We start from the raw sequence: 22,118 nt of genomic DNA, 5'->3' as shown, positions 1-22,118 counted from the left end.
CTGGAACAGACCCACAGGGTTGAAAGGCACTGGCATGTGCATTACAGACAAATCATACATACTCAAATAATGACATAAAAATATGAAAATTCAAAACTACTCTCCATGAACAATAGTGTTATTATATGCGCAAAATATATATATATATATTTAAACAATTCTTTTTTGTATAGCTTATTGTACACCCCATTCCATAGTATGCGCCCTGGATACCTGTTAGATGTAATAATTTATAAGAAGCTGTTCCATGTACATTTTTCATGAAGTCCTTTAGGTGCGAGTGTGTTCAGAGTATGAATCCTTGGATTCGCACTGTGACAGTCAGCGGTCTCCCCCTCTTGGCGATTGAGGGACGTGGTCGATTATTTTGCATCTCAAACTGGCCAGAGAATGTCCGATCTGCTTGAAATGTTTGGCACACGGCTGTTCCGCTCCTTTAGATCCTGTACCTTCTATTGCAGCACGGATTGCTGACCTGTGTTGGGCCAATCGGGTCCTAAGGTCCCGTATCGTCTGTCCTACGTACATAAGCCCACAAGGACATATGATAATATACACGATGAACGTAGTTGTACAAGTTACCGTATGTCTAATTCTGTGCTGATAGCCTGTATGTGGGTTCTTTGATGCAATACTGCCGTGCGTCCTGACCCCCCCCCCCCCCCCCCATATACAGGGGACCATACTTGACCATGCTTTCTGAAGTTGTGGTGGGAGACTCACGATTGTACAGGTAGTCTCCTGCACCCCAGGAAGTGGGCATGATGCAGAGAAGACACCATAATCGCAGGCACAGTATGGAAGAGGCAGCGCTTAATGAGGACATCATTTAGCTGCGCCACTGTCTGTGAACCCACAAATTGCAGCATTTTCCTGTGATGGAGGAAGGCCCGGATGATGCGTCACCTACGATAAGCAGCTATCAGTAATGATAATTATCAGGTCTAAAACCTGATACATAGAATCTTAAAGTGAAAGTGCATGTGACTCTAACCCCAGTGTAGAAGCGAGCAGGGACTGAGCAATCTGTTGTAAATTAGGTAATTAAATGCACATCATAGCACTAAGTATATCAGGTCATAAGTATGCTAATATTGTAGGAAGTAGGATCCTGTCAGTGAGGACAGGGCTGCATGTAACAATGACATGATGGGGAATGGAGGCAGCAGGAAGCCACAGACTGAGAGTTATATAGTGAGTGGAGCTGGGTCCCCAGCAGCACAAAGTATATCAGGCGATGAGTGATGTGTCAGTGAGGATAGGGCTGCATGTTGCAGGGACAGTGACATGATGTGAGGAGGGGAATGGAGGCAGCAGGAAGCCACAGACTGAGAGTTATATAGTGAGTGGAGCTGGGTCCCCAGCAGCACAGAGTATATCAGGAGATGAGTGATGTGTCACTGCATGTAACCATGACATGATGTGAGGAGGGGAATGGAGGCAGCAGGAAGCCACAGACTGAGAGTTATATAGTGAGTGGAGCTGGGTCCCCAGCAGCACAGAGTACCGTATATCAGGAGATGGTTATGTGTCAGTGAGGACAGGGCTGCATGTGACAGGGGCAGTAACATGATGTGAGGAGGGGAATGGAGGCAGCAGGAAGTCACAGACTGAGAATTATGTATCGGAAGGAGCAGGGACCTCAGCAGCACCGAAAATATCAGGAGATGAATGATATGAGGACAGTGTTTGATGTGAGGAGGGGAATGGAGGCAGGTGAGAGTTATATAGTGGGAGGAGCTGGGTCCCCAGCAGCACAGAGTATATCAGGAGATGAATGATATGAGGACAGGGTTTGATATTACATGATGTGAGGAGGGGAATGGAGGCAGGTGAGAGTTTTATAGTGGAAGGAGTAGTGATGGGAGACATATAAATAGTGTATGTAAAGTGTTCTCCTTATGTTTGTAGAAGAACATGCAGCAGCTGGAGAGAGTTCCTGGTCTGTGAGAGATCTGACTGTATAGATACAAGGAGAGCCACAAAGGTAAGTGCCTGAATACAGAACAGTTCTGTGTATCACATATCATTTCCAGGAGAATTTGTTTAGGGGATATGTATTTGTAGTAACTGTTCATACACTGCTCTGCTATTAGTATTGTGTACAGCAGTGGTTCCAGTGGTGTAACTACAGAGTGTGCAGGGGATGTACCTGCTATGGGGCCCCACTGCATAGAAGGCCCAAAGGCCCAGCAAGCAATCCCACTGCACCCTTTTGATTTTTTTTTTTAATTAGTAGTGCCAAGACAGGAGGTGGGGTGCACAGCTGCCCTCAGTGAGCCTCCTCTCTCTCACCCTTTCTGTCCATCTGTCTGTATGTCCATCTGTGTAAGTCCCCCAACCGTCTGCCACTGAATGATTCCAGTTCTGACGATAGGGCATATAAACTGTAGAGAGATAAAGTACCAGCCAACCAGCTCCTAAGTCTCATTTTTCAAATGCAGCCTGTGACCTGGCAGTTAGGAGCTGACTCAGAGGCGTAACTCTGGGAGACAATGGAGGCACCCGCTGCCGGGCTCCTGCTCCCAAGGGGGCACCTCGGTTTGAATCAGTTAATTAAAAACCATCTATACCAATTCTGTGTCTGACTCCCCTCCTAGCAGGACCATATATGTCATACTCCCTTAATTTGAAATGAAAAATACAAAACATGCATACAGTACATGTATTTATATACGGTGCTTTGTATGTGGGCAAGGGGGTGGGGGGAATATTTATCTTGCCTCCAGGTACTGGGACGAACGTACGCCACTGAGCTGATTGGCTGGTACTTTCTTCCCATCCACTTTATCTTCCTTCAAAACTTAGTTCATAGACCCTAAAGTTCCAGCAAACCAGCTACTAACTGCCATTTTTCAAACCCAACATGTAACATGACAGGTAGAAGCCGATTGGTTGGTACTTTATCTCTCTTCACTTTATCACTTTCTAAAGCTTAGTACTTCAAGAGATGAACATGATGGCATTTCAGCTTCCATCGGAATGGTATGGGTCGTTGGGTGGATGCGATATAGGTCACCATGCAATGGGTGGACACCTGAAATAGGTTGGCATGGCTAAGGATTTGTTTTTCCATTCCAATTTATCTATTATATTAATTAGGATAATGTCAGTGGTACAGGAAGATAGTTCTGTTATTTGGCACATTTTATTCCCATATAGCAATGTACGAGTGGCTGACTCCTAGATGGACGCTGGACCAATTTGGTCGTAGCTGTGCGTTCCCGGCATCAGCAGCAGAGATGTGGTGGCCATTCTGAGTAACTTTAGGGTTTAGATGCTGAGTCATTATTGTGCAGCAGCAAATCAGAGACACAGCAGCAGCAGTGACAATAGTGTCCACATCTGAGTCATTTCCTAAATGTTGACAGGCTGCCTTCTCATAGAGTTTGGTTCATCCCACAAAATGGCTGCCTCCAATGTCCACACATTCATTTTGCATCTGTCCTGAAGTGCTCCCAGTTCCACCCTAGACACACCTCACAACTGGATGTATTGCCAGCAGTCATCTCCGCTCCCTGGGAATGCGGAATGACCAGTGCCGGATCCTGAGGGGGGGCTGCAGCACAAATGAATTTGTATGTTACTGGGATAGTTTCGTTTCATGGGAAAATGCAAATGTAACTCAGTGATAAGTGTTTAACATAGAAATGCAATTGTAATACTTATGGTGTATGGCCCTCTTGAGGCCCCCATACATGAGGGTCCCTCTTCGAAGCGATACACATAGTATTTTATATAACTTTTTCTGTTTGGGTCACGCCTCCAGAATTTGGCTACACCTCCCTCAGTACCATGGCCCAAGGAAGTCTCTACAGTCACTAAATGACTGGAATCACCAGTAGGTCAGACATGGCAACTGTTATGCTAAACCATTAATAAAGTGAAGAGACTGACCACAGTACCCAATACCCCCATCAAGCATTACAATAATCCCTGAATATCACAACTATCTTTACCCCAGAAATTGTAACACCCCCAGATAGTGCCGACTCACGCACATACACACATCTGTGCTCTACTCATCCCTACATAAGAATGCATATACATTACATACAACAGTATCTAGGTTCTATTTTACACACGCACACACATAAAACGTTATAAAGTACCAGCCAATGAGCTTCTACCTGCCGTGTTACAGACGGGTCTTGAAAAATGACAGTTAGGAGCTGACCGTTTATTACTCTCTGCATTATCACTTTTTTAGCTTAGTACATCTGTTGTTTCCGAGAAAGATATAATGTAGGAAGATTGCACCTAGTTCTGGGCCTGACACCATACAGCAATACTGATATCTACACCTGTATGGATTCATTATATAAACCAGCTGAACCCTTCTCCAGGCCAGTGCTGATGGCTAGTGGTGATGTCACTCAGTCAGTTAGACAGCGCATTGTGACATCACACACATGGGATAATCAGCTGCTGTCACAGCAACCTCACTTCTCAATACGAGTTGCCAGTGGAAGGAGCTTTTAAGAGAGAGAGAGTGAAAAAAAAACTAAAAAAAAGAACTACAATTCTCAGCCTGAGACTGAAAATGTCTGTAGGTGGGAAGAGACCTCCCGGCCTCCCTCTACTCATAGAGGAGGAGATGGCCAAGGAGTCTTATGTACAAATGGTCACTTACCACACTGTGACGTTTGACACCATGTTCACATCCCCTGGTGAAGGAAAGGTGGTCTATTACACAGGGGATGATGATGATAAAGAGGAGGATGTCACCGCAGAGATGTCTCTTTGTGAGGAAGACCAACATCCTAGCCTGACATACATAGAAGAGGCCGAGATGGACGAGGATTCTTACTTACAGACGGTCACTTACCACACTGTGACGTTTGACACCATGTTGACATCCCCTGGTGCAGGAAAAGTGGTCTATTACACAGGGGATGATGATGAAGAGGAGGATGTCACCGGAGAGATGTCTCTGTGTGAGGAAGAAAGATCTCCCAGCCTGACATACATAGAAGAGCAACTGCCAGAGGCGGGTGCAGAGACATCACTTCCAACTGCCATATTCTGTACTGGCGATGCCAATGGTGAAGGTGACGGCAGGGAGGAAGTTACATCTGATGCTGGGAAACATCTCCACATGTCCAGCCCCAACATCCCAGACCATGGATATATGGATGAGGTCCGTGCAGGAGAAGATCTCTGCAGTGATGAGAAAGGTGACACAGTCATAGTAATCCATGATACTGATAAAGACAACCCAATTGATGCAGATAATTACCACCCAGAGGTGAGGGATGGATGTGGGGATAACACCAAGGAGACATCCTCAGGCAAAAAAAGACCTCCCAGGCTCACTTACATGAGAGCGGCTGAGCCACACATCAATGTCTGCCATGGGTTTCTGGACCACACCTTTCATAGAAGGTCCCCGGGCTGGAGAACACCTCCCAGCTTCAATCTAATGAGAGAGATCCAGCCACTCAAAAATAGTTTCCCTGATGTTCTTGGCACCACCGCCAAGAAGACATCTCCTGGCCATGAAATTCTGGATGAAACCACCAATGATGTTTCCATAAACAATAACACCAAAGCCAATGTGAAGACCGGGGTCCAGACCAAGCTGGGCAGGAAGTGTAAGAAGGTCGACACTGAGGTAGCCAGAAATATGATGACACAGCCCAGGAGAACTGCATTGGGATGGCTTGGAACAGTGCTGTGTCTGACTGTACATCACCTCACCGCCTTACCGGTGTATGTAACATCTCTGAGCTACTGACTTATTATTTACCATCATACAATACCATCTGTATAACATCTGTATAACAACAATACTACCGTGTAACATCTAAAAAATATATACCACCAAAATATAACATCACCAATCGTGTTTGCGTGGTTATTGTTTGTGTCCTTTTTTGCACCCACAACAATGTATGCTGGTTTTGTTCCATTCGCTGCTATCTTATTTCGGTATAAATACGGCGGCCTGGTAAGGTGACAGAGTAATGCCCTGTTGCTATGGGGTGCCGGACGGGATCCCGACTTTTAAAACACTGACAGACGGGTTCCCGTGGGGGTCCACGACCCCCATAGAGGGAGAGAAGAATAGGTGGCAAACGTAGGGAGCCAACTTGCCCGCAGCGTGGCGAGCGCAGCGAGCCTGCAGGGGGCTTTGTTGCGCTCGCCCCGCTGTCTGAGTCCAGCCAGTCAGGATCCCGACGTCGCGTTAATGACTACACCCATGCTACTATATGTAACCATGCTATAATATGGAGGACTACCCTATGTTCCCCCCACCCTGTACTGAGCTGTGGAAGATATCTGCATACAAACAACCTTAGCACATCACTAATGCTATACGTAACATGGTGTTACAAATGTATACCATAGGATAAAACTTTAATTCACCATAAAATCACAAAAGATGCAAATGGCGTTTATGAATTTGTACAAGTGGTACTTGTTTCCTAGCACGGCCACAATCTTGTGGATCGTGTACCTTTAAGTTAAGGTACACGATCCACACGATGGACCCGATTTCCTTTGAAATCAGGTCCATTTTGCCGGCAAAGGTACAATATCGGGGGCATCGCGTCGGTCGGGACCATTAACATTGGTCCCGACGCGATCGACGCGATGCCCCCGATTTCCCCATAGGCTTCAATGTTAAAATATTTTTTAACATTGAAATCGTGAGGATCGCGTCGGTCTTGTGCCATTATAATGGCACAAGATGAGATGGACTTGATTAAGTCCATCTCACCTTTAAAAAAATGTGAAAAATGTGAAATGGGCCAATATGACCCATTTCACATTATAGATGTCCCCGTCGTCACCCCACGATAGACGCCAACCCGAAGCGTGGCGAGCGCAGCGAGCCCGCGTGGGGCGGCGGTGCGCGTCCTCCGACCTTTTCATTCCCCTACTATCCACGTTGGCGTGGAGAATAGAATAGTTTGGCGAGCCCGAAGCGTGGCGAGCGCAGCGAGCCCCGCGAGGGGACGCGTATAACTTCACAGGTATACGCGTCCCCTCGCGGGGCTCGCTAAGCTCGCCACACTATTCTATTCTCAACTCCACGCCGACGTGGATAGTAGGGGAATGAAAAGGTCGGAGGACGCACACCGCCGCCCCTCGCGGGCTCGCTGCGCTCGCCACGCTTCGGGTTGGCGTCTATCGTGGGGTGGGGTTTACGTCGTTAAATTTGGGGGTGTAGGGAATATTTTACATTGAATCCAATGTAAAATCGGGTCCCAGGGACCCGATTTACATTTCATTCAATTAAAAAATCGGGTCGAAAATCGGGTCGGTCGCGTCGATCGCATCGCATGCGACCAAATCGCATGCGATGCGATCGACCCGATTTTTCCGACACGACCACCCCGATGTAAATCGGTGTGGCCGTGCTAGGAAACAAGTACCGTACAAGTTTTGTTAAAAAAAAATGATAATTTCAGATTATTTGTTATAATGATCTATATAACATCATATTCATCAGTGTAATATATAATTTAAAAGTGAAAGTCAAATTGGTGAAATCACTTTTTATACTGTAGACCTGGGGTCGCCAACCCTAGTCCTCGAGAGCTACCAACAGTGCATGTTTTGCAGGTCTCCTCACAGAATCACAAGTGAGCTAATTAGCTCCATCTGTGGATCTTTAAAAATGTGTCAGTGATTAATGAGTGCAGCTGTGCAGCAGCTAGGTTGTCTGGAAAATGTGAACTGTTGGTAGCTCTCGAGGGCTAGGGTTTGCTACCACTGCTGTAGACTATGGGCAGTATTCAATGCCGCCAGCGAGAGGGGTTGTGCGATGAGAATGGCGTGTTTTGGTAAGGATTGCAGAAGAGAATTGTTCTGGGGAAATCCGCGCTGTCAGTGGATGGCGAGGATTCCCCGGAACGGCGAGCCCGCTGCATTTTGTGGCGAGCCCTTCATTTTCGTACTCGCCGTTTCCACCTTGCTGAAAAGAACCAGCGAGGTGGAAACTGCAAGTGAAGGGGACTCCGTTGAATTCTCTCGCCGTATAGCTCACAGTCAGAGGCTTGCCGGTCGCATTGAATTTACCCCTATAGCTGTCAAAAAAGTCAGTTTACCAAATAAACCCTATAAAGAAATCTGGGGACACATTGGTTGCACACCCGCTATAGTGTTCCCCTCACCACTGGTGACCTGGTGGATTGGGTAGGTGTGAATTATCAGGGGAGAAGGCCAGACTCTGGGCAGCACCACATATATAAAAAAGTAAGATAGGTAACTGGCTGACAGGCGGCCTTACTGGTGTGGCGGTCTACCGGGGATCTTCCCTGCGATGGAAGGCGGCAAGAAAACAATCCGCCCCCACACATAAGGATGTGCAATCTCGGTTTGCTGCATCATCATCCCAGCGGGTGTATCTTCTCTTACACCCATCTCTGGTCAGATTACTGGCACATCCTTAATACATGCCGGTTACAACCCCCACTTCCACCTCAACAGCATATTTAACTAGCGTTTGGCTGCCACCGTCGCGGGAGGGGGGGGGGTTTGAGGTGGGTGGTGTGACACAAGTGGGTGGTGCAGGGGGTGTGGGCGTGATGAAATTGCATCCTCATGGCCCTGTCCCGCTAGACAATGCAGTGATTACCGGCATGGTAAAGCAAGGGGCAGATAGTAATCATATTAAAAATAACAGCATTGTTCATTAACTAGTCATCCACCCAACTCACATAGTACCTAACACTTTTATTGGCTAAGAACGTTGTCAGACCGCCCGCATGGCTAACCGATACACAGTATGCAGTCAGTGGACAGACAATGGAGAGATTTATCAAAGTTTGCAGAAAGTATAGAGAGATAGTCATATTTGCCACCCTCCCGGATGCTGCAGGGAGACTCACGATTATTGTTGTAGTCCCCTGCAACCCCCCAAAAAATAGGCAGCTCCCCATATCCTGTCCTAGTGAAGGGGGAAGGATGTGACAGTCACCAGCAATCACGGGTCAGCGGGGGATAAATACCTGGAATCACATTGATTGGCCCCCGTCCATTGCAGAAGACAGGGGTGTCAAGGGGGACAAGTGTGACGGGCCCCAGCGATCTGAAGGGCCCCAGGACTTCCATGCTCTGGCACTGCAGCTGCCTGTTCTAGCTGGCCTGTCAGTGACCCTCGCGGCCCGGCCATCTACTGTGCACCATCTGTGTGTGGCTGAGTCTGACTGACTCGCTGTATGCCACTGCCGTCTACGCAGCGCTCAGAGCGGTCTACTCTGTGTGTGCGCACGGCCTGGTGCTGCAGTCTCTGTATCTTGTACTTTTACTGCGCATATGAGGGTCGTCTGTTCTGCACTCTGCAAACGACCTGCCCTGCCTGCTCGTAGTGCTCGGCTCTCTTTTGTGAATGTGACAGGCCAGCAGGAAGTAGCAGTTAGGAGCTAGGCCAGCTGGACTGAGAAAGAGAGAAGTCCACACCTGATGGATTTAGGATTGGGTGGGGGGGCCCCAGGAATATCATTGTACGGGGCCCCAAGATTTCTGTTGCCGGCCCCTCGTTGTGGAACTTCCAATCACAGGTATTTCCCTGTATTGTAGGCAAAGTCTAATGTTAAGACCATTCCGCCACACCCCCTGAAAGCGGCCTGCAGTAGCTTCTCCCAGAGAGGATATGGAAAAAGAACCAATCATCTCCGCAGCTGTAAAATAACAGAAACTGCTCTAAATGCTTCTTAATCTTCTTCTTTTATCTCTATCCAAGATGATGGATCCCTAGATCATGCACATGACATTCTAGGACAGCTTTGTCCAACCTGCGCCCTCCGGCTGTTATGAAACTACAAGGCCCATCATGCCGTGCCACAGTTTTGCTATTAGGGAATGCTATAACTATGGCAAAGGCATGCTGAGATGTGTAGTTCCACAACAGCTGGAGGGCCGCAGGTTGTACATGCCTGTTCTAGAGCGTAAGCCAGTTTTGGCAGTCACATATAGTAGCTGGGGTCTAATGAACGATACGACCATATTACTACCACTATCAATTCTTCTTCTACTACTACTCCCAGCATCCGCCGCCATACACTACTTTCCTATATTTAGACAGTGTTTGTGCCACAATAAATATAACAAAAGGCATTTAGACCCTTCCGCATCATTTCAGCCAAGTCGGGGTGCGGTCCGAAAGGGCCACCCCGGGGCGCGATGCAGTGTGAATGGGTGATTGGTCGTTCATAGTATGGAGGAGGCAGCGCTGTCAGCTCCAAGCTACATGGCTAAAGTCGACAAGCATTATCTCGACAGCCTGTGTCAACAGGCGGTATTTTATACCCTACCATCCACTACGGTGTAGAGGGAGAACAGAATAGTGCGCAGAGTGTAGCGAGGGCAGCAAGCCATGTTGACATTTGGGACAAAAAAAGTGAATGCTTCATGTTGACATTTTGTCTGTCGACCTAGCCATTGTCAACAAGCATTAGGTTGACAATGGCTAGGTGGACAGTCAGGTGCTATGACTGCTAATTACTAATGTTATGGGCCCTACACACGGAGAGATTTGTGCCAGAGATTTATAATGGGAGATTCAGCATGAGAGATTTCAAATCTCTCACAGAAAGTGTTTCGGGGACTTCAGGGGAATAAAAAAAGTCTTCAAATGTAATTAATGGGTTGGAATAAAGCCTGGAGGAGTGACATCGTCTTTGTCGATGTTAGAAAAAAAAGATTGGTACTTGTTTCCTAGCACGGCCACAACGATTTAGATCGTTGTGGTCGTAAGATAAAAAATCGGATCGATCGCATCGCATGCGATTTGGTCGCATACGATGCGACCGATCCGACCGACCGATTTTTCACCCGATTTTTTTTTTTTTTTCACCAGATTTGTTTCAATTGCCCCCCCAAATGTTACTAAGTGGGCTAGACCCCACGATAGACGTCAACCCGAAGCGTGGCGAGCGCAGCGAGCCCGCGAGGGGCGGCGGTGCGCGTCCTCCGACCTTTTCATTCCCCTACTATCCACTAGGGCGTGGAGTGAGAATAGAATAGTGTGGCGAGCGCAGCGAGCCACCGAGCCCGAAGCGTGGCGAGCGCAGCGAGCCCCGCGAGGGGACGCGTCTAACTTCACAGGTATACGCGTCCCCTCGCGGGGCTCGCTGCGCTCGCCACACTATTATATTCTCACTCCACGCCCTAGTGGATAGTAGGGGAATGAAAAGGTTGTAGGACGCGCACCGCCGCCCCTCGCGGGCTCGCTGCGCTCGCCACGCTTCGGGTTGACGTCTATCGTGGGGTCATGGCGGGCACATAAAAAATGTGAAATGGGTCATATTGGGCCATTTCACCTTTTTTATCATTTTACCCTATGTGAGATGGACTTAATCAAGTCCATCTCATCTTGTGCCATTATAATGGCACAAGACCGACGCGATCCTCCCGATTTCAATGTTAAAAGTTTTTTTAACATTGAAGTCTATGGAAAAATCGGGTCAATCGGTCGGTCGCATCGCGGCCGATTTTAATTGGTCGCGACCGACCGATTGACCCGATTTCTGTCAATCAAAGTGAAAAAATTGTAAAAAATCGGCCACATCGTGAGGATCGTGTCCCTTAATTAAGAGCCACGATCACTCACGATTGTGGCCGTTCTAGGAAACAAGTACCAAAAGATTAAAAAAAAAATGCTGTGGGGTCCCCCCCATTAGCATGACCAGCCCCGGGCTCACTGAGCCAGTCCTGGTTTCTCAAATACCAGGGGGGAAAAATGACATATAAATGACATAATATATATATTCAAGAAACCAGCAGCAGGCTCTTGAGCTGGCCCTGGTTCCCAAAATACAAGCATATAGGGGACAAAATGAGTGGGGGTCAGCTAATAAAAAAACGCCCTGGCTGCTCCGCATTTACTTACATTTGGCAGGTGCAGCTGGGTTGTCGGGTGGATGGGTTGCCGGGTGAGCGGTCAACTTCATGCTGCCAAGAGCCGGGTTGCTGGGTGGGAGGACGGGTGGTATGCTGCTGGGTGGGCTGGCGCGCTGGCTAGTTAGGGGGGCAGCAACTAGGTGGCAGGGAGGCGCGACTTCATACTGCCTGGCGTGACCTCTGTCTGCGCAGTGTGACCTCTGATCTCGTCAAGCTGAGAGGTCACGCTGCGCAGTGCTGCTCTGCCGGGTACTGGGAGAAGCCGGGCAGCGTCCGGGATTGGCCACCCTACTTAGTGCTGTTCTACACAAACACACAATCAGTGCCTTCTCTAACCTGGTTAAGAAAAATGGAACAAAGGAAATAATAGAGGTAATAGACGCGGCCTTTAAAAGCTCCACATAGAAACAGTTATTCTGTTAAACACTAATGGCTCTTCAGAACCAGCGTTTGTGATGTATTGTTACAATGTAGCCCAGGCATCAATCTCGCTGCTGACACATTTCTGAAGGCGCTGATTTTGTTGTCAGGCCAGTCCCAGCGCCTTTCTCCTGTCCCCAGGGGAATACACAGAGGCAGGGGCTTTTTTTTCCCGGAACTGTGTACAGACAAGTTATTAACACATCGAGCTGCTTGGAAGGAGTGATTGGGTCAGGGTCAAGAGGGGACAGGAGGGGGTATATATAGAGGTTCCACAGTTTGACTTTGAGAATCTGATCTCAGAATTAACCGCCACCTTCAGACTCACTAATTGTGTTCGTTTTCCAAAATATGAATCACAGCTGGTACCCCCTGCCGCTACTGGACTGGCAGCTTTTCAGCAGTAACAGATAGGAGCAGGCATGCAGCTATTTCATTTGTCATCTAAGAATGAGGAATTGTACTCGCCGCAGCACCAAAGCCGAAAATCAAATCATTCCACAGGCTGCAGAGAAAACCCCCTCACAGCTGCTCCCCAGAGGTGCAAAGGCTTTATCCAATATTTTGTCAACCTGTACAAATCCAAATTAGGTGAAGCGTTACTCTGCGCCCTGACAAGGTGACGCAGGCTCCATTTAGAGCCTCCTGGAGTAACAATTGTATCTGTAATTTATGCATGGGAGAAAATGGTAAAACAGGGAGATAACTGCTCTGCTGGCTGCTCATAACATAGATGCACGATGTCCTCTGTGTGTGACGGTGGGACACATCTTATGCAAATAGATATATTGGGAAGTGGTCTTCTCTGTACACCAAGAACCTGAATCTATAATAGATCCAGCATAAGTGTGATGCACGTGGGCCCCCCAGAATCCAAAGGGGCCCACACGGCACACCCTGCACCAATTCTTACATCTCCAGATCTCTGTGGTGGAACTCTGAGCACTGGGATAATATGGCCATGCAGAGGCATACCCCGATTGCATTAGCATACAGTACTCCCAACATTTAAAGTGCGGACAGTGGGACTCCCATGCAAAGGAGCAGCTGCGTACTCCAGAGAAGGGGCATGGTAGGGGCAAGGCCCCATTTTCTGGGGGCATGGCCCAGCCCCGCTGTCTCAGTGAATAGATGTTGTGCGACTACTACTACTGTGTGACATACATGTATAAGGTGTACTACTGTGTAGCGTAACATGAATACGGGGCACTATTGAGTGATGTCATGTGAATAAGGGGCACAACTGTGTGTCACGACGTGAATAAAGGTCACTACTACTATGTGGTATAATATGAATCAGAGGCACTACATGCAGTGTAATGTGAATATGATTGTGTGGCATAATTTGAATAGGGGGTAGGATTGTGCGACCACTCCCCCTCCTTGCGACACCACTCTCCATATGGGAGGTATGGCACAAATGTATAGTTTACAGAGGGTTATGAGGATGGGGTGTGTGTGTGTGTGTGTGACAATGGCATGAGTGTATCTGACTGGTGGGGCTCAAATAATAAATATCCCATAATTTTACCCCTGTTCCATCTCCTGAGACTCACAAACCACGGCCTTTGGCTGGAAAGGGGGAGTGGCTTAATGACATCAGCACCCCTCCCCACCCCTCGCTCTGCAAATGGTAAGCTTCTCTGGGATAGGAGCAGTAGAATGTAGGTCTGTGAGTCATCTAGCACAGTCTATGAAATGACAGATAGAAGATGACTGTTGCTGAGTCAGTTCTCCCCTATATATCTCTCTCAGGCTTGGTGCAACCCCTCTATATGTGTCAGTGTTATTATAAGCTGCATTATGGGAGGAACGCTGAGCTTAGACGCAGATTAATGATAATAGTCAGCTACCAGTGAGCAGGTTCTATTACAAGTACATGAACGTGGCTTCTTGTTCTGGACACACAAGGGACCCTTTTACAAGTACCAGGTTCCTGCAGCTCGCTGCTACCGAAACAAAACCCCCTCGGCCAGCACTTTACTTGCAAAGTCGATGCTTGCATCAGCAGGAAAAAACAGAACGTTACATTTATTGGGCGTCATTTACGACACTTGTTAGGGCAATAACCCAGGTTGTGGAATTTGTCTGGCTCCCCCGATATCCTGACGGCTGCACTGGAGGGGCGCAGCAACCATCTGTTCACGGAACACAAACCTGTCCGCTCTCTGTATATGAGAGCGCCATTGAGGCAGGGGCCTTCTAATGATTTACAAGTGGGGCATTTACTAAGTGATAAAATAACACACTTCAAAATGGGAATTTATTTCTTATTTGCTTAATCATCGTTCCCTAAATGAGACCCCTGGAAATATTACAACCTCATAGGAGTGGTCTCATTACTAACAAGAAAATTAAATTTTCTTTTTAACATGTTTTGTTATGTGAACATAATTTCACACGTTCATACAATGTATCCAGGGGAGGCTCCAGAGAAGTGTCCGCAGCACCGTTAAAAATTCAAATAGGAGAGACACAGCAACTGCCATTCCAAACTAACTCACTGGCAGTTGGTGTTACTCCCCTGTGTGCATTTTGAACAGTGCTGCAGCTCCACCTCTGGAGCCATCATTGAACATATCACATGTTTGACCAGAAGACCAAGACGTGTATATTAATGCCCTAATAGGAATCTTCAATAAACTCTCTAGATAAAGTGGTACTGACTATTCATTTGGGCGATATTACCATTCACTTCTCTAGGATAAATACAGTGTATTTATATCACTGATGACTCAAGTGCAAAGTACCTTAAGTGTAAGCTGGAATGTGTCGAACAACCACCTGTGTAGCTATGGACTTCATAGAACCTCTAGTATTGATAAGGGCTCTTTAGAACCTCCAGAGTAGGTAAGGGTTCTGTAGAACATTTATTGTAGGTAAGGACTCTAAAGATCCTCCAGGGTAGTTAAGGATTCTGTAGAACCACCATTGTAGGTAAGGACTTTTTAGAACCTCCAATGTAGGTAATAACATGCAGAGAATATGATGACTCTTCAGACCCTCCAGTGTAGATGATGACTCTTTAGAACATCCAGATTAGATGAGGACTCTTTAGAACCTCCAGTGTAGATGACTCTTTAGAACCTCTGGTTTAGATGAGGACTCTTTAAAACTTCCAGTGTAGATGAGGACTCTTTAGAACTTCCGGTGTAGATTAGGACTCTTTTGACCCTCCAGTGTAGATAATGACTCTTTAGAACATCCAGATTAGATGAGGACTTTTTAGAACCTCCAGTGTAGATGACTCTCTTTAGAACCTCCGGTGTAGATGAGGACTCTTTAAAACCTCCAGTGTAAATTATGACTCTTTAGAACATCAGTGTAGATGAGGACTCTTTAGAACCTCCAGTATACTGTAGATGTGGACTCGTTAGAACCTCCAGTGTAGTTAATGACTCTTTAGAACCTCCAGTGTAGATTATGACTCTATAATTTGAACCCCAGAGTCAGTTAGCATTTTTTTAAACCTCCAGTGTAGTTTAGGGCTACTTACAAACTCTGAATTAATTAAGGACCCTTTAAAATAAATGTAAATGTGTCATTATCATTTCTTTATCTAGCACCACCTGTCCTGCATTGCATTCAATCTCCCGCCGCTATTCCTGACTGGGCAAATAGCGGCGGGGCCCTATTCAATGTTGTCTTCCCTGATAGCATTGAACAGGGATTTCAGCAGAACGTGGCCGACTTTACAAGCAGTCGGGCACATTCTGCCAAGAACAGCCGGGAATTGTTGAGTTCCTGGCCGCAGCTCGACGATTTCTGGCCGCTTCTCATGACCACGCCAACTTCTCGGCGCTTGGCAGTCGGAACATTGAATCCCGTCTGCCAAATCAGTGTTGAGCCAGCCTAGAATGGGACAGGGTCACGGCTGTTCGTCCACCCGACAGTTGTGACCCTGCATTGAATAGCCCCCATAGTCTGTAACATGACAGAAGCTTATTGGTTGGTACTTTATCGCTCTCTAAACTTTACTAAATCCCCTCCTAAACATCATAACGGACAAGCGCACAATGTCCAGAGAACCTTTTAGTAAGCCACCAAATAACCTACCAGCACAATGAGGGAGATATCTGCCCACAGGGAGAACATGCTCAGAAAATTCCCAAGTTAGGAATCAAACTCATGACATTAGTGCGATGAAGCAGCAATAGTAACCTCTGATGCACCATGCTGACCGAATATAGGGCTCTGTAGAACAAGCTCGTTCCTCAAGTAGCTCTGCAGACCTTTCATTTCAGAATGCAGCATCCTTGTCCATGTCACATGATTCCTCTGGGATGAAATGAGAATCAGCTTGTGGTCCACACAATTTGCCCTATTTCCAGGTGGATAGCCAGTGAATTTAGTTTCGCTGGAATTTATAACATTTCCCTTAATCCCTAATTCAATCTCTTAGCTGTTTCCTGCCCTGCACACAAAACCTCTTTTTGTACCACGGCAAGAAGTTACGTCTTGTATAAATTTCCACTTCGCAATCACAAAAAAAGTGACTTCTGCGGAACCAGGCTGCTGAAACTAATCTATCTGTCAGTTCAAAGCAGAACAGTTGAAAGCAGATTTAAGAAAAGCCAAAGCCGGGGTTTGTCCAAAAGTGGCAAGACAATATTTCTTCAAAAGAAAGTGGATCTGTGTTTTGTAGCCGTATTAGCTGTTTGAAGGCGCACGCCTGCTCTCGGTCCACTGGGAAGATAAAAATTGAATTGTTAATCAGTCTTCTCTACTATCCATCCATGGTAAATCCTGGAAAAAATGCATTTAGGTCTATGGTTCTCCGGTAGATACCGGTTGGCGGAGAACAAGCGCACTTAGGGCCTTATTCTAGTTCACTCTTTCTGACAAAATCCTTCTTAGATGGACTAAACCATGTGCACTGCAGGTGGGGCAGATGTAACTTGTGCAGAGAGAATTAGATTTGGGTGGGGTTTTACTTCAAAGTGAGATCTATATTGCAGTGTAAAAATAAAGCAGTCAATATTTTCCCTGCACAGAAACAAAATAACTCACCCAAATCTAATTCTCTCTGCACATATTACATCAGACTGTAGGTATGTTTTTTAGGTCTGGCAGCAGAAGGGTGGAACTGAAAGCAAGTACATACTGTCCAATTATTGTGGTGATTTCACAACAATTGTGTAATTGGCCAAATATATTGTATAGTGTGTATGATAAATTGTCTCTGTGTTTCACGGATAACGGAGACAAATCTTACCCACAAAATGGGACTGTTACATTATTCGATTTGTCGGGCAGGACCGAAAATCTTGGACACAATCTCCTGGTATCAATTAGTGAGTATGTGTGTATTAGTGGTGTAGCTAGAAATTTTTCTCCCCTCTGCCAAAAAAAATCCCCCCCCCCCCCCCAAAAAAAAGGGGCGAGGCGATGGACAACGGGCACTACTGGCTGAGCTGACAGGCAACCCAGGCAGCAGTGAGCGCTGAGCTGGTCGTGCTCCGTGCATATCTAATGAGTGGTGACCCAGCCCAGTGCATATATAATGAGTGGGTCCCCGCCCCGTTCATATGTAATGAGCGGGTCCTGCTCATTCAATATGCACTGCACTGGGACCCCGCTCATTAGATATGTACAGGGTGGGACCAGCTCAACGCTCACTGCTGCCTGGGTCACCTTTCAGCTCAGCCAATGGCGATTCCTCAAGCCACCGCAGGGTCTGCTACATATGTAGCTATGCCACTGGTGTGTATTCTCAATAATCTGACTATGGGCCTGATTCAGATGTAATTGCTGTTGCTATCTTTTGCTGTCCACAGTTGTGACTAATGTGGGCAAAAGGTAATCTGCTGCCTCCTCATTTCTGTATGGCTTGCAAATGCAGAGACATCGGTACCATTGTCACAAATGGGTCATGTTGTAGAGTCTTAGGGGCCCATTTACCTATCACCGCCCAGGATCGTATTGTAACATGTGATCACACCGGCTGGATGCATCAAGGTTAAGGGGCGAGGGACATGGCTTAGAAAGCCCGTCCCTGCAAAGCGCTAACCCCCAAGCTGGGAGGGGGGGGGGGACGCGGTCTGTGCATGCGCGGTTATGTGCTCACTATTCCATTACTGTTCCAGGATGACCTTGTATGTCTCTAGTCAAGGTCATGAAGATGTCTTAATTGAGATAAAATACCTTACCAAGGAATGACTATTGTATTATCATGTAGGAAGTTTTACCTGACTTTTACTGCTTCTCTTCCTTTCCCGCAGTACACGGCCTTATCTCTCTCACTTTCATTTTAGAATGCAGCCTGCGCTCGGTAATATTTAATACATGCATAACCTTTATGAAATATGCATTTCCAAAAATACTGAATAGTATCGCTCTGCTTCACTGGAGTAATCTCAGACATCCCTGTCTATATCATATCTGCATCCCCGTTATTACAGAGCAGCAGAGTTCTGGTGAAAGTTTGAGCAAGCCACGTTCTGCACTGGATCGGGCCACTAAGTCGCCGACTGCGGCACCATTTTCGCACAAAAAAACTGGAGAGCTTTTGGGAATGTGGTTTCGCCTGCCTTAGGCCACTCGACTCAATACAGGACTTGGCTTATGTGATAGCTGCTTCTTATAACAAGCCCCTCCTTCCTGCAGTACTGTAACGTTCCACCTATATGTGATGTCACCACATGTTGCATCTCATCACACAGTGTTGGAGCGGTGCTGCAGAATCTTTTATTTTCTTTACAGGAGGAGGGTGTCTATTTTGTCAGTCCCGGGCACCACAATTTCTTATGGCACCCTGGGTAGATTTATCCAATCTTGGAGCTAGATTAAAGCAGAGAAGTTGCCTCTATCAACCAGTTTCTGTCATTTCACAGGCTGCCTGGAAATATCTCTCCGAGATTTAGTACATCTCCCCATCATCATTTCATTTTATGCTAGTTTTGCACTACAGACACATCATTTGGTACCATCAGCATATAACTGTTACTAATGACCGCCGCAAAAAACTGCTCAGAGATACGTATATAATTGGTTGTTTTCCCCCGGCTACAAACATGTCCCAGTGAATTCAAACAAGAACAGAGCAGTTTAAAACCACCATCTCTACTGGGAGGTGACACTTGGGAAAGGTTTCTGGATTCTCACTTGTAAGATAAAGCCGGAGTTCAACCGGCCGACTCAGACATAAAGGATTAAATGTCTTGGAAAATATCTTCCAATTGTTACTACTAAGAAAATCTTTATCTTGTAAGATCTACTGTAGATAGTTTGTGGTGGTGGGGGGGGGGGGGGGGGGAGAGAGAACCTTTTGTCTTTAATTTTTCATAACTTTTCAAAACTTGTCTCCTTACGAGTTGGTGGAAGTAATAATTCAGTGTCAGGCACAACAAGACGAGTAAACCTTTTCACAAAGCCAGACAGCTTAACCTAATTAAACTGTTGTTTTGACAGGTGGATTAAGGAGATGGGTCCCATTGGGAGGAAGGCTGCGTAGATCAGTGCGAAGTGAAGCTGTTTGCAGTCAAGGCTGGAAATAGGCTCCGCTCATCGTGCGCCGATTTGGCGTCTGATGCGGAAAGGTGACACGGCTCGAACGGAGACTAATTAGCTGAACAATGGAAATAACTGTTTATTAGGCTTGATGCGTGTCATGTCAGGTGTCTATGACTGCTACTAATGTGTGGTTCACGTGTTGCTACCTGTACAGTATGTGCGCTATTTCTGGATTCACCCTGCGCAATGGCTTCTACGGATTATTACACTGTTTTCTGATTTTTATATCGGCCAAGTGCTGTAGTGTAATCCCGGTTCCCAGTAGCATGTTTGGTATATTAAATTCCTTAGAGTCGTACAGTATATGGTGACATTTCAACAGAAATGTGGCACAATCCGTCCATTGGTCTGCTTGTCTATAACGCGGTTCTCAGAGCAGGAAATGTGTTGAGAAGATCAGCCAATAATCTAAGCTATAGGACGACGCGGAGATGGGTATTGGCCAAATAAGTCAGGGAGATTTAAAGGTAAATAATGTACAACTTATTTTATGACTAGCAGATGACTCCTCACATAGCACCAATGGTGGTTGGCCTGGGATGGATTGGCCCTCTTGGGTACAGGGGAAATCCCCAGTGGGTCCCACTGCCTGAGGGCCGTACCCCCGCTCTAGGGGTCAGGTTCCACATGGTGCATTCGTGGTTACTGGTGGATTAGTTCACTTGATGTTCATGGCTCCTTGGGTTGCTCTTATAGATACTGCCAAGGGCAAATGCAGGATTTTCAGAAGGGGGTTTCCAGAGGGGTGGAGCAAAGCACGGAGATGGACACTTAGGTGACCCAGTATATGCCGGGTCAGTTAAAGTATTATAGGCCAAATGTATATAAATAATACAAAAAAAAAAATATATATATATATACATACATATATATACATACAGGGGCGTCAACAGCAGTGTAGGCCCCTGGGCATAACAATGTATTGGGGACCCTACCGATCCTCCAGCGGTAGGGGTGGGGGAAGCTTTGATGTCCTGCGGGTGGTAGGGGGTATTATATCAACCGCTCAGCATGTAGGGCCTGGATCAGTAATTTCCACTAATTACCCCTTTATTGCACAGATGGTGGGAGTTGGGGTGGGAGAAGGGGGCATTGGGCTGAATGAAGGGGCCCTGATACATAACTTCCAGGGTGGTAGAGGATGTTTAATATGCAGAGGAGGGGTGTATAGTGGAGTGGGCTTATTATTCATAATTTTCTGGTGGGGGGACAGCTTGCTTGACTGCAGATATCTCCAGTTCCCGGAAATAGATTTCTTAGATTTTAATGGAATTAAAAACTAGAGAATCCCCCCTACCGAATGGTATTGGGGACTAGGGGATCAGAGTTCAGGAGGCAGAGCAATCTGCCAACGAGTATATAAAACTACATACCAGGTGTGTAAAGCTGGAGCAGTAACCAGCTGCTGGAAGGCTGATATCTCTGATTTTTGGAACAGTAGAGACAAGCTACTAGTGTCCATCAAAGGGGGAGAGTCCCAGATTTTGGAATATACCCTCAGAAAAACTCTACGTCAGACAGAACCTGAAATATCCAACTGGGAAGAGCAATTAACATCTTGTCATCCAGGATATACAACCGTACAAAGATGAAGTCCAACGCCAACTCGCGGACACTAATGTATACTGCAAGCTGTATGGTGACCCAACTGTCTGCTATATGAAAGAGCTAGTAAACATTCTGACACCGGCTCTGGCTTCGGGACTAATTGATCAGAAGCTATTTGATGCTCTTGTGCCCAAGGAACCAGTGGTGGCAATTCTATATACCTTACCGAAGGTCCACAAGAGCTTGGAACAACCGCCAGGGAGGCCTATAATATCTGCCAGAAAATCCCTGTTCCAAGCTCTTGCGGTATACCTCGATGCAGTAATTCAACCATGCATTGTTAACAGCTTAGGCCACATACGTGATACCACTGCTTTTCTAAATCTACTGCAGGATGTGGAATCCATACCTACTGGTAGTGTCTTGGTCACTCTCGACATTACCAGTTTATATACTGTGATCCCTAATGGTGAGGGACTCCATGCTATAAAGAACTTGTTGGAGGGTAATCCCCATTACTGTGGTCCACCCTGTGAATTGATTATCCAGTTGTTAGAGTTAATTTTAACTCATAAGTATTTTATCTTTGACGGGGTATTCTACCTGCAGCTGTTGGGCTGTGAGAATGGGTCCAATGTGGCCCCATCGTACGCTAATGCCTACATGCTGCAGGTGGAACACCAAATTTTCCTTGAAGCACCAGGCATAAGTGAGCATATTAGGGCTTATGCCAGATTCATTGATGACCTCTTTATGATCTGGAGTGGCCCAGTTGGGTTGAAGCA

The 22,118-nt window shown here is 46.6% G+C and overlaps 1 long non-coding RNA gene across 1 annotated transcript in view; it reads left to right on the top strand.

Moving 5' to 3' along the window:
* The window catches only part of LOC146049763 (uncharacterized), a 49,929-nt gene that overhangs the window by 15,215 nt on the left and 12,596 nt on the right, over window positions 1-22,118 (top strand). Inside the window, exon 2 of the long non-coding RNA XR_014466198.1 lies at window positions 1,912-1,987. This is a non-coding gene — a long non-coding RNA (uncharacterized LOC146049763). The remainder of the gene's footprint in view (window positions 1-1,911; window positions 1,988-22,118) is intronic.

This window comes from Crinia signifera, chromosome 12 (assembly GCF_055691185.1).
Source record: "Crinia signifera chromosome 12, ASM5569118v1, whole genome shotgun sequence".
In the NCBI taxonomy this organism is placed as follows: Eukaryota; Metazoa; Chordata; class Amphibia; order Anura; family Myobatrachidae; genus Crinia; species Crinia signifera.
The sequence above is the reverse complement of the archived record's forward strand: the minus strand, read 5'-3'. Positions and strand labels throughout refer to the sequence as shown.